Source organism: Carcharodon carcharias, chromosome 13 (assembly GCF_017639515.1).
Source record: "Carcharodon carcharias isolate sCarCar2 chromosome 13, sCarCar2.pri, whole genome shotgun sequence".
NCBI classification, from domain to species: domain Eukaryota; kingdom Metazoa; phylum Chordata; class Chondrichthyes; order Lamniformes; family Lamnidae; genus Carcharodon; species Carcharodon carcharias.
The window spans coordinates 144,890,293-144,904,211 of NC_054479.1; the positions used below are offsets into that span (position 1 = coordinate 144,890,293).

At 39.6% G+C, this 13,919-nt stretch overlaps 1 protein-coding gene across 2 annotated transcripts in view; it reads left to right on the forward strand.

Annotated features, from left to right (window-relative positions):
• The first annotated feature begins 372 nt into the window (after positions 1-372).
• The window catches only part of sema3ab (sema domain, immunoglobulin domain (Ig), short basic domain, secreted, (semaphorin) 3Ab), a 321,287-nt gene continuing 307,740 nt past the window's right edge, over positions 373-13,919 (forward strand). The window contains exon 1 of one of the 2 annotated variants that reach the window (XM_041202609.1): positions 373-598. The gene's annotated coding sequence lies outside the window, so the exon portion shown is untranslated. The remainder of the gene's footprint in view (positions 599-13,919) is intronic. The other variant, XM_041202608.1, reaches the window with a different exon arrangement.

A 13,919-nucleotide genomic window follows, 5' to 3' on the forward strand; every position in this document is an offset into this window, starting at 1 on the left:
TAAAGCAGTGAGCCATAAAGTGAAATGACTACATTATTTACGAAGCCAGCAATAGTCATTAGCAGCATATAAAGTGGCTTTCTCAAGAATAAGAAAAAATCAAATTGCTGAACTTGTTAAAATTGAATTAAAAGTGCTTCCTATGAGTGCATGGTGGAGCTGGCATGCTCAATAGCTCGCACCAGAAGCCTGTTAAAGGCAAATAAATCTTCCAAAGTGGGCTTTGTAAATGTGTTTGTTATGTCTGCTTTAGGTTTTGCTTCGAGCATATGGCAGCGATTCCCCTCTCTTACCCTTATCCCCGCCCACCCAGTCTTTCTCTTGCTTTCTTAGTGATTCCCTTGCTGCTTTTCCACACTTGAAGGAGTTGCTCAGAGAACAGCCGGTTCGACACTGGCATCAAAGCCTCGGATTACGGTCTTTATCCAGTAACAGTCTTTTCACTGGTCGGAGGAAAGCAATGAGCACTCAGTTGACATATTTGATTAGTTCAAATGAAAGCATTCATGGTCTAAATCCTCCATAAAGGTCTGAAAGTCATCTCCTGTGGGATTAATGCTTGCACTCAGGTACATTTTTCCCCTTTGAGCCACTCTCGGTAAGCCAGCTATGATTTTCTAAATGCTTTTTTCTATTCCTTAAGGTCATGTCCTGAAGGCACTATTTGAATCCATTCAGCAGTCTGTGAGTTTATAACGTGAACCATAAATAGAGAAAGTCAATTCACCCTTTAAGTGCTGAAGTTGTTTTTGCTTAGGACTGTGAATGTTTAGTCATGTAATGTTTAGAACAGAAAAAAACATCTTGGCAAGTGTAAATTGTTAAATGTGTGCAGCCAAATCTTAGGTAAAAGTCTTGTCATGTAATTATTTAATGTATGAGGGTGACTGCTTCTTCAAAGGGTTAAAGTCACCCTGCTAAATTAAAATGTTTGTGCAGTTTGGTTCTGAAGATCTGCAGAATGATATAAGATTGTGAGGTGCCAGCATCTCCCCAAAACATCGTTTGTTCATTTCTAGGCATCAAGAAAGTGAAATAACTGTAAAACTGAATGGAGTTATTTTTATCTCTATTTGAAGTGTGAACACTGGTGTTTTTAATGAAAGTACAGACCCTTCTGGGCAGAAGTCTAATATGCTGTTCCTGCCCTTGTTGTCTTCATTGCCTTTTGCAATTCAGAACGTTTGCAGCAGAAGTATTTTGTTTTGTTTTATTTTATCACAAGTCTAAAATTTGCCTGCATTTTGAGTTATCAGCTTCTTGTTTCTTCTGACAATTTCCCCTATTTGAGTTAGCACTCCCATCCTCTTCCCAATCAAGCTGCTTTGACAAGAGGATGGGATAATTTGAGTCTGGATATCGCCAAACTCCTCTTGTGCCACTAGGAGGTGTATGTGAACAGCATTAGACAGCAAACCTCCCCCACCACAGATTCCCTCTAAATTCCCCAGAAAATCCGGCAGCCTATAAAACACAGACAGCCTCTGGGGAGAAGTAGGTTACCTGGTTAATGAAACCGAGCTTTGATGCAGAGCTCCTTCACTAGGGCTGAGAGTACCGTAGTTATAACATGTAAAGGAGACAAGGGGAACAGGAAGGATAACATTCAGACATTCACATCAGTAGCTAGGATGCCAACATTGCTGTGTTAGATAATCATGGTGAAAAATAGACCTGGATAGGGTGGTGAGTGAAAGTGAATCAACCCTGCTGAAGTTCAGAATATATGTTGACTTGAGAAAAGGAAAGGCTGGTGTAAAGTTGGAAAAGAGGCAAATAAGATAGCCCGATGTATTGTTAAAGGGCCACTAATAGTGAACACATGCAGTCACTTAATCATGTCAAATAATGATTTTTTAAAATTTCTGACCCAATCTGAAGTTATTCGAGCTGATTGTTTTTAAACTCTGGCAGGGAAATTATGGGCACAACCCCATGATCAGTTGGCAAAGCCTTAAGCAAAGACTTTAGTAAAAGGAGAATATGAACTGTATAGAAAGAGTTTTCTGCTTCAGAGCAAGGATTTAGTTGCCTAACTCCTGTTAGTATATCACAGTGGAGTGGGGACAAGAGATGGAGGGTCCAGTAGTGCCAGAAGCATAGGTGGCAAACAAACAGAAGGTTCAATCCCATGAGCTATGCAGTGGAGAGGCCAGGTTCACTAGAGAGGCAGTGTCATTGAGGTGCTCCATCTGGGTCATTGAAAACAGAAAAACAGCTACAGTGTGCTGCCAGTTGTCTCATTGTTCCTCTGCTGCAAGCAACCATTGGTAGCATCCCAAGACTTAATCGATTTAACCTGCATTAACCATCAGAGTTGGGGATTATAACATGGTGACCTAACCAATGGAAATTTCTTTTTGCAATACATTCTTTCTCATATCATGATGTGTGTAATATCTGTACTTTCAATGTTACTTCCATTCCTAACACCTTGCATTTTCTTGTACACTTCTTTTACAAATGTTCATGTTTATGTATTGTTTATACCCAAATATCACTGTATAATTCACTTTTGTCCTCTGTCAATCATTTGGCCCTCTGCCAGGTTTGCAGTCACAGAGATTGTTTTGTATTTGAATTTTTTGCACCAGTTTTATAAGGTGGGGTTTGAGAGGTGCTGTCTCCCACCTCACTTCTGAAAATAGGCCAGCATTGTTCCACCCCTGTACTTCCCAGAAATTAAAAGGCCTTATTTTCAATAAATAGCATTTCTTTCTCTATTGGGATTTGGGTCTCTATTCCAATAACTAGTTTGAACCAACATATTCCACTACTGGGACATTAACATATCCACAATGGTTTCAGTGGCTCACTTGCTACATGAGAGGTCTGAGGTGGTCTATTTTGGATTTGCTGCTGTTACTTTATTTTCCTCACAAGTCCCTTTTAAAATTGGACATTCATGACATTTGATTGATGTCCGAGAAACAAGTGCTTTTCTTCGGTTTACAGAAAGTTGACTTTGGTGATGCCACAACTACAGAGGACAGACTACCCTCACGTCTCCCTGCACTGCCTGTAATGTCAATGCCAGTGACTGAAGAGCTCTGGTTAGTAAAACACTGCAGACCTGCGAAACAGGTTGAAACAGACATACGGAATTCTCTCTGGATCAGAGTCCCATGTTTTCCCAGTAGAAACAACCCAAATAGCAGTCAATCAGTCAGTAAGCTCTGCTTACACGGTTAGACCTTGATGTACTTTATTTCTAGACAGCAAACATGTTGACATGTGCTTATGCCATATGAATTTCTGCATTAGAATTTTGTGAAAGCTGAATGCGATATGAAAGATATCAAGAGTGCCATGCATGTAGTCACCACTGCCCCAGACAGCGGGCTCAAGAAAAGGCCAGTGAGGGCTTTTGGGGGCAGAGGGAGTGAGCCAGCAAGGGCTGGCGAGGGCTCAGAGAGTGGTCAGTGGCAGACAGACCCCACTGGAGAGAGTGACTGGGTGAGGTGCAAACCAGTACTGGAATCAGCTGCGAACTCAGACCAATGGTGTCAGCAGTGAAAGAAACTGCATATGCGCCAACAAACACAATGTGAGTCGAGTGCACATGCACAACTTCTTCCTGGCACCTGTCAGTTGGCATCAGGAGTTAGTGTTTAAAGAAATCGATTATGAGCATAATTTCCATGCTCTCCAAGGGCAGGACCACTTATAGGGAGCACATTACGGGTGCAAATCCCGTGATACTCTGCCACTCCCAGTAAGCGTGGGTCCCTGGGGAGAGTGCAGTCCCAGAGTTCTTGAGCCCTCTCAAAGTCCTTGACAACAGCATATTCTTTGACTAAGATAAAAGCAAAATACTGCAGATGCTGGAAACCAGAAATAAAAAACAGAAAATGCTGGAAAAACTCTGCAGGCCTGACAGCATCTGTGGAGAGAGAAACAGAGTTAACGTTTTGAGTCCGCATGACTCTTCTCCAGAGCTGAAGAGAAGAATAAATGTGATGAAATGTATTTATTTAAGGGGGGGTGGGTGGAGCAGGTGAAGCTGGATAGAAGGTCAGTGATAGGTGGGGGCTAAGGAGAGATTGACAAAAATCCGTTAAACAGTATAAATTTCATCACATTTCGACTTCTCTTCAGCTCTGAAGAAGAATCATATGGACTTGAAATGGTGACTTTCTCTCTCCACAGATGCTGTCAGACCTGCTGAGTTTTTCTAATATTTTCTGTTTTTATATTCTTTGATTAATTGCTTTTAAAATGATTGTCTGCTGATAGTTAAAAGGTTTACAATTAGTGGTGCTGATTAAAATATAATGGACAGAAATGCAATTTATTGATTAATAAGCTTGTTATCCAGACACCTAGTCCAGGCAGGATGCAGACATTTAATCTGTTTAATTCTGCTGTCTAATATTGTTGAACCAGTTCTAATTGTTTCCTTCTGTCCATTTGACGTTAATGCAGCTGCACTTTTCAAATATTAATAAGCCATGGTAGCATAAAAAACTAACCTTGTTATTTCTGTGAATTTGCATTTTTTACTTTAACTATGATTTGAGTCTGCTGCACGCTGCTTAACTGAAATGTAAACCATTCTAAAACCTAATGCATTATTGTAGGATTCTCCTCAATTCATCCTATATTTTAACAGAAAATGTCTCACAAAAAGAGGACAATACCATGACAAATAACACTACATTTGAATGTCCCCTCTGCAGGAATATTCAACACCTGCTTAATACATTCAGATTCATACACACTGATTCCTCCTTTACTGGCTTCTAGCCTCACTCCATAAACAACTTTTTAAAAAATCAAGTTATTTGAACTCCTCTGCACTTTCCTATGGTATTCTTCCTAAATTGTAAATATGTCACCTTTCATGCCTTTCCTACTCCCTTAATTCTGTTAAGTGGACAAATCAAGCTTGCACCACTTGACTGGTCTTCTCACCTACTGTTTTCACCCTTGACATTATCCTACATAAGATAATGTCTTTTAACTTCTGCCTTTTAACTTCTGTTCTCAAATTTTAAAAACTTACCAGTTGCTGCTTATTACTCAGATAAATTAATTTGGAATGAATTCCACATAGCTCACTGCTAACCTTTGTGTGGTTGTTCAGGCACTAAGCAAATGCTGGGGCTTATCACAAATAGAAACAAACTGGTGAAATATATGAACATCTTTTATTATGGACCTCAATCACCTAACACAAGATTAACATCAGGTCCATATTGCAGGAGTTCTAAAGATGGGAGGAAAGTAACAAACATTAATCATAAATGGAAGAGAAGCAATCACTTTATAATTGCACCAATTAAATTACAATTCTGCAGATACTCCCAGCAATATACATAATATATAATCTGGTTTAACAATTATTAAAGTAATCTGCCAGACAAGTATAGAATACTTCCACATCACATTCTCTTGAATCCAATGAATTTTAAATGAATGACTTGATTATGTGGACAAATGTGTCAAACTATTAATACCCCTCAAACAGCAATGGGATGAAAGGGCCATGGTTTAAACTGATGAATGAATATTGGCCAAGACCCCCTGGGAGAATTATTTTCTCATCTTTAAGTTGATCCTTTAACTTTCAGCTAAATCACAGAGAGGTGCATCTGACAATGCAACAATTTCTCATTGCTATGTAGGAGTGAGAGTCCAGATTATTTGCTTATAAGTAATTGTATAGGAATCAGGTGCATAACTCTTCGACCCAAATGCATGAGTCTTAAATATTAACATGTGCAGTAATTGTAAAATTCAGAATTCTGGAAATGTGCTTGTTGAACAATATTGCCAAGTTCGGAAAAAATAAAAGAAGCAATAAATTAGAAACTTGTGATTGAGGGATGCTACATTTATATTTTAAAAGCCTGGAGAATATAGGGACTGGAGAAGACTAAGGAAGGTAAGGAGCTCCTCAAACCTGTGATAAATGAGCTAGCAGTAATCAACAACAACTTGTAATTATCTAGCACCTTTAACGTAATAAAACTTCACAGGAGGTGCTTTCGGACAAAAGTTAACTGAGCTAATTAAAGCTTGAACAAAGAGGTTGGTTTTAACAATCACCTTAAAGGAGGGTAGAGAGGTTGAAGGAGGATATTTCAGAACTTTGGCCTAGGTAGTTAAGACATATCTACTGATGGTGGAGGGATGAAAACTGGGGATTTTCATTAACAACACAATGAGATTGGATAAACATTTGGTGTGGTATTTGTATACCTTGGTATGAGCATGAGAAAGACATAGAAGTACTTGCTATAATAACATTGAGGAAATTGAAAAAGAAATGAATGATTATATGTAGGGAAGTTAGAGGCTTCTATTACTCAGAGGTGAGAGAGATCACCTATCAAATGACCAGCTCTTTCTTGGTGAACAGCAATTCCCTCCAGAGTTTCGGATGCTTTTGCAATGTTAAATTAATTGGACATCTCGTGTTACTATTAGTCACTGCTCAAATAGTTTGACTTTTGCCTGTAAGGTATTCATATGTTCATAATACAAATATCAGCTGCTTTCCAGTTTATTTTAGTAGGAGCTGGAGTCTGAGTACATCCTTTCTGCCCCATTAACATGATATTCTTCCACTGAATTGAAATCTTACTAAAATAAATATGCTAATTTAGTCACCCAGTGGTACCCCAACACAATTTCTCAGTCAACCCCCAGGGTCAAATTCTTCAGACCCTCATTGCAGCTGTGGCTACTTGTGCCACCTTAAAAAAAAATCAAAGTTGAATAAACGGTCTCAGCTGGGGTGTGCTTCAGTCCATGTCAGTGTGTGCGGACTTGGTAGGAGTGAAATTAGCCAGCATTCCCATTCTTGATAGCTATCCGGGGAGCCCTGCTAAAGCTGCATAGCTGAGGAGTCAATCAGGTTCCACAGCAATAGCCTCTGGTGAAACAGCTTGCCCAACGTTCACTGATAGGCTGGCACATGAAGAGGAGGCTGTTTGATGAGTGCTTTGGGAGCCATGTATTAACTGACTGGAGGGAGAAAATGGGGGGGAAGGGATATAAATAAATAGAAAAACATAAAGACAGTGTGTAATAAACCTTCCAGGAAAGATTTCCTGTAGTTTGTCAGTAACAGAAAAAAAAGTTCCCTGATTATATTTCAGAAAAGGTTCTCAGTACACACATGTACTCCACAGTGTAATCAGAAACAGCAATTGTCAGTCCTGAATTCAAACAGATGAATAAGTATTACTAAACCATGCCCTACATTACACAATTTTAGATATAATTTATTAAATATGATACACTAATAGTGAGTGCAAGTTAACCACATGTTGTGTATGAATCACAACTGATCTTGTCCATAGATAAATCAAAAATCATGTACCAAAATATGGAATCCTTCCAAATCTTGGCACATTCTGGATTGTTGCTTCCCTGACTGCTCCAACTAAAAGCAAAAGAAAGCTGACAACTCCATGTTAATTAATGTTTGTTTTTTTTATATATTAACTTTATTGTGTAAAAATACATATTCAAATTTATAGTGTTTCATTTTTAGGCTGTAAGATGATTAACATTGGAATGCCTTTGTAGCTGCATTCACTCCTTTATGTTTGAGATAGAGGTCTTGACGGATTTCACTAATCCTTCTTCAGGAAACCTTCCTGCAGGGGCAATATGATCATTTGTGCATCCATTGTGTGGCACAGGGGTGCAGTTGGTACTGCGCCAAGACATGTGTACACTGTTGATCAATTCATAAACAGTCATTTGTCACTTAAATAATGTCACAAGAAAAATGTTGTCTGATATCAGATTGTACTCAGGCTTGTTAACATGTTGAAGAATTTAAAATTAAAATTCCCTCTCCAAATACAAAAGGACTAGCAGATTATTAGGCTATTACCATTATAATCCTAACAAAAAGACTGAAAGCCTGTGCTGAGAATGAATATTCAGCCTTAATCGCAGGTTTTAATTGAATCAAAGTACTGCCAAAAAGGAATATGTTTCTATATTGCTGGGAATTTCTCCCCGAGGCTTCTTGATTCTTGGAGATCACTGAATATGGTTTCTTGCCAAAATGTAGTAATGAGTAATGAAAATGTATTGGTCAGCACCCATTGCACTGATGTACGTCTGGCACTGCATCAATGTCATCGAGGCTTGAGGCCTTCACTCAACTCACCTCAATGAAACCAGGCTGTGCATTAAGAGCCCATGCACAATGCTCATTCAGGCTCTACTATTTGTTTAAATTAATGAGCTGAGCTTTACAATTGGAGCACCTGAGTATTTTTCCAGACTCTAGTGCCCTTTTGGACTGGGCTTCCCAATGGTGCTGAGAGAGAAATGGCTCTCTCCTTACAGAACCACCTGTCTTTGTCACTACCGTTAGTTTCAGTCTTGTGGCCAAATTGAGCAAGGAGCCATAAATCCCCGATGATGTTCCAATGTAAAATCCCCGATGATGTTCCAATGTAAACATAATTGGCAACATGGCAGAAGAATCCACAAGCACTCCGCTAACTGCTGACACCCAACAATTTGGTCCTGACCTCATGTCTCTCTTTGTTCATGTGCTAAATACCTGGGGCATCATAAAATATTGAAATGAGCTAAAGACTAAAGCTGACCAAATGCCAGCTCGTTGAGTTGTAGTGAGTTTGTGTTTCTGGAACAGCCCTACTCATGGTGCCTGGCCTGCAGATTTCCAAAGTCTTTTCAAAATATTGACACAGAAATTACATATGGGTAAAAATGACTATTAACAAGTGGCTTCCCACAGATGACTTCCTTAAAGGTGTTGATGTTGTCCATTTTCAAGTCTGGAGCCTGAAATGGAGTAATGGTTTGGAAACAAAATCAGATTGAAATGAGGGTGAAATTTCAAATATGACAGGTTATGTGCATTCTAAAATACATGCTAAATTCAGGTGGAGCAGGTGCTGGCACAAGATGTCAGCACCTCCATTAACTCTGGCTCACTGAGTGGCACTCACACCTCTGAATCTGAAAGCTCCAGGATGAAGTTTTGACCACAAAAAAAATTGCACCATCTCTCCATTGCAGTGCGGAGGGAGTGCTGCACTGTTGGAGATGTGACATATACGATCTCATGGGACTCTTTCAAATAAAAGCAGGGGAGTTGTCCTCATTGTCTTGGCCAGTGCTCATCCCTCAATTAACATCACCAGAACAGGTTATCTGTTCATTATCACATGGCTGCTTGTTGGAGCTTACTGTGCACAAATGGGCGGCTGTTCTACATTCGTGGAGATGGTGGCATAATGGTTATGTCACTGGACTAATAATTCAGCGGACCAAGCTAATCCTCTGGGGACATGGGTTCAAATCCCACTATAGCAGCTGGTGAAATTTAAATTCAATTAGTAAGTCTGGAATTAGGAGCTGGTCTCAGTAATGGTGACCACAAAACTATTGTTGATCATTGTAAAAACCCATCTGGTTCACTAATGTCCTTTAGGAAAGGAAATCAGCCACTCTTACCTGGTTTTGCCTACATGTGACTTCAGACAACAGAAATGTGGTTGACTCTTAACTTCCTTCTGAAATGGCCCAGCAAGTCACTCAGTTCAAGGGCAATTAGGGATGGGCAACAAATACTGACCTTGCCAGTGACATCCCATCAAAGAATTGAAAGAAACTACACTTCAAAGGTATTGAAAGGGATGTTCTGAAGTCATAAAAGGTGCTATAGAACTATAAGTTATTCTTTTTAGAGTTACATTTGTTCCAATTTACAGGATAAGAAATTCTATCATTGACACTGAATTTGCACCTGACTTAACCTGGTAGAAGAAAGGAGTGGGTAACCTATTTGATTTGTTTAACCAGGGATTAATTAAACTCACAGGCTCTGGATGTCCAGAAATATGGTTTGGAACATCAGCTTTGACTTGAGCAAAACTAAATGGGAATATAAATCATGAGAAAGGTGCAAAGAGGCTTCAAAGAAATAAGTTAAGTGAATGGGCAACAAGGTACAGATGGAGTATAATGTGGAGAAATGTGAGATTATTCACTTTGATAATAAGGATAGAAAACCAGAATGTTTCTTAAAAGATGTGAATTTTTTAAATGTTGATGTTCAGAGAGACTTGGGTGTATTCCTACAAGGAACTAAAGTTAGCATGATGTGGAGCAAGCAATTAGGAAGGTAAATGGTGTGTTTGCTATTATTGCAAGGAGACTGGTGTACAAGAGCAAGGGTGTCTTGCTATTGTCCAGGGCTTTGGTGAGCCCACATCCTAAATACTTTGTACATTTGGGTCTCTATATTTAAGGAAGGATACATTTGCATTTGAGGTGGTACAACGAAGGTTCATTAGGTTGGTCCCTGGGATGAGAGGGTGAGTAGTCTGTGCTGATACTCTCTGGAGTTTTGAAGAAGGAGAGGTGATCTCATTGAACATAGAAGGGGCTTGTTGGGGTAAATGCTGAGGGGGTGTTTCCCTTGGAACCACTAGGTCCAGGTAGAACAGTATAATGTGGAGTTCTTCCTGGATATTGATACTGAGGATGACATTGAATTCTGCTGTGAGTTTTGCCATCTGCCTCATGGATTCTCTTTTTTGTTTTACAGTTTTCACTAAGTATTTGCTAAACATGTAAATACTTTTAATAAAAACTCCATATACAGCCTGGAAACACAACTAATTGCATGAAATACAATGACTCCTATTTGCTAGATCCATGTAAGTCCTGAGTGGTTTGGATTAAATTATGAAGGTAGGCAGAAATTTCAGAGTTTTATTTGATTACCACTGAGAAAGGAATTTAATCCAATGGTACAGGATTATGTTAGGATAGCTTCTTGTGCTCCATTGATAAAGTAAGCTTCTTCATTAAGTGACTTTTGCTAATCCTACCCATTCTTTCAGGGTTGGGGGAGGGTGTTTGTACTTCTTTTCTCCGGTTTTTGAAGATGAATTTGGATATTGATATTCCAATGTGAGGGCTTCACAAACAGGACTAACATGTCCGTGTCTAACATTTACATCCCTGTACAATTGCTCAACTTCATGGCAAAATACGTAAGGTTTTCTCACTGCTCATGGCCAATGAGTGGACGCCCCAGAGCAGAAGCTACTAGGCCAGTGATGCAGATAAATAATAAAGCTTCTGTGAAAAATATTGAGCTCAAATAAAACCCATTGAATTCTGCTTCAATGGTTTCCATCAGGTATTAGTTAGGGGATGTGCTTTACAGTGAGATTTTATTCTACATAAGCCAAACAGATGTTCAGTAATTAGCATAGAAATTTAGCTGAAGGAAGTGATCTTTTGAAGTGGCTTCACATTGCACTGCATTGTTGTGTTAACATATTGTGCTACACAGTGAAATGATATGTGTTGTAAGGGTTTGTTCAGTAGATCTCATAAAGAGGTACAGAGGCTTGTAAAGTTGACCAATAGTATTTATTGGTAACATATAACCAAATACATACGTACAAAGTATAGCTCAGACTATGAGCTAACTCAATGCTTACTTCTATACAGGTCTGTGCACAATCTTAGACCAACCAGGTCCCATGTCATGTGACCCTTAACATCACACTGTGGGCAGTATTGTTCACCGGTCCCATATTAACCCTTGCTATGCCAAAAATTCTGATACTACACCACCCTCAAGCCTTCACCCAACATAGTTACAGTACAATCTTGCTTTATGCGCTATCCCTTCTTCACCTCTCAAGTCTCTGACTTAATAATTCTTCCAGATCTCCTCTGGTCACATTTGGAGCAGTGGTCAGCTCAGTTGTTTTGGGAAAGTTTTGTTGGCTTGCAGTTGAAATTGTGGTATTCTGAGTTTCTGGCACTTGGTTGTCTCCATTTGATTTGCTTTTCTCAGAGCTTGGAGTTGAACTTTTCCTTATCAACAGCTGGCCTTCATTGTTCAGAGACCATAGGCTTGTCCTGCTCCTTCCGGAGGGAATGTTCACTCTGTCCCTTCATGGTATGAACTTGGGTTTTCTTTCTCTGTGGTGTCTGCCATGATCTTGCTGGAAGTTGACTTTTCAAAATGGAGCATCATTTACACTTGTTTCACAGTGTCACCCAACTATTTGTTTGCTCTCTTATTTTCCAGTTGTTTTTCAAGCTGATGAATCCTTTCATTCAGCTCAGCAATTACTCTGGTGAGTTCAGTTGTCTTTGTTTCAGAGTTATCTATGGAACCCTTTTACAAGCTTAACCACTTCATCTGGGCATTCAGGTCCTATTAGAATCTCTCCTCAATAATCACTGACTGCTCCTTAGACTCCTTCAATTCACCCATTAGATACTCAATCTGTTTCTTAGAACTTTCCTATTATGCTTTTTAGGTCTGAACTTGCTCTTTCATACTGTGCATCTCCTCTTTCATATTCTTCAGATTGGATCAAAGTTCAAGAATTTAATCAGTTTAGGTTGTTAATTCTGCAATCAACCAAATGTTCTGATTCATCAGCAATTCCTTCTCCTGTTGCAGACATTTTTCACGATATTTAAGAGAGATTTCCCCTTCTTAAACTTCATCAAGTTTTAATTGAAGTTCTATCTGTGATGAGTTTGGTTCTACAAGTTTATCATTTAAGCATTTCAAGTCCTCTTTCAAGTGTTCCACTTCCTGCGAGTGACACTCCAGTGTTCTCGTTTGTCACTAGCAAACTCATCTTTCGTACACGAAAGTTGGTTCTCTTCACTGATCAGTTTTTCCTTAGTAGAGCCTAATTCCTCTGCCTATCCTTCAAGCTCACATTCTGTAATTGCACTTCTGCTAATTGTTTCTGAAGGTCTTCTCACACCTTTGTGAAAACTTCTACTCTCTAGGCTCTTGATTTTGTAAAGGAAATATCTTTTTTCATAATATTACTGTGGGATACTGAAGCAGGCTTATGGGGTGTGCGTGTGTGTGTGTGTGTGTGTATGTGTGTGACTAGTTTAATTCAACTGCAGACAGTCAGACTGCAAGGTTTGAATCATCAAAGGAGTTAAGTGTAAAAGCAGGCATTTTGAAATGGAAATGGATGAACTAAGTAAGATAAGTGAATAGGTTAAAGCTAACATTTGCATTTGTAGATAAGTTGAGAGGCTGTTCAATTTTCAAAGGGATATGATAAAATGTTTTAAAACTGGCGAGATAAATAAGGCAAAGTTATTAATTTTATTTTTCCTAAAAGTGTTGGCCATAAGGACGACATGAAAGACTTTTATATTCTGGGAAAAGTAACCCAAAGAAAGGGCGAAACAATGGGATTTACAGATACAAGCTATATGGGGAGACGATAGTGTAGTGGTATTGTCATTGGACCCCCAGAGACCCAGGGTAATGCTCTGGGGACCGGGGTTTGAATCCCACCATGGCAAATGGTGGAATTTGAATTCAATAAAAACCTGGAATTAAAAGTCTGATGATGACCATGAAACAATTGTCGATTGTTGTAAAGCCACTCAGTTGTATCAAACTGTGACAAAGTCACAAAAAAGGAATGAAACTGGATGGACCACCCAGCAATCTCAGCCCCATTGCCCTAAAGCCCTCCTTACCAACATCTGGGGGCTAGTGCCAAAATTGGGAGCGCTGTCTCACAGACTAGTCAAGCAACAGCCTGATAAAGTCATCCTCATGGAATCATACCACCATCATCATCCCTGGGTATGTCCTGTCCCAGTACAGGCACAGCAGAGGTTGTGGTACAGTAGTATTCAGTTGGGAGTTGCCCTGAGAGTCCTTAACATTGACTCCAGACCTCATAAAGTCTCATGCTCATCTGCTCAAACATGGGCAAGGAAACCTCCTGCTGATTATCACGTACTGCCCTCCCTCAGCTGACGAATCAGTGCTCCTCCATGTTGAACACAACTTGGAGGAAGCACTGAGGATGGCAAGGGCGCAGAATGTTCTCAGCGTGGGGGACTTCAATGTCCATCACCAAGAGTGGCTCAGTAGCACCACCACTGGCCGAGTC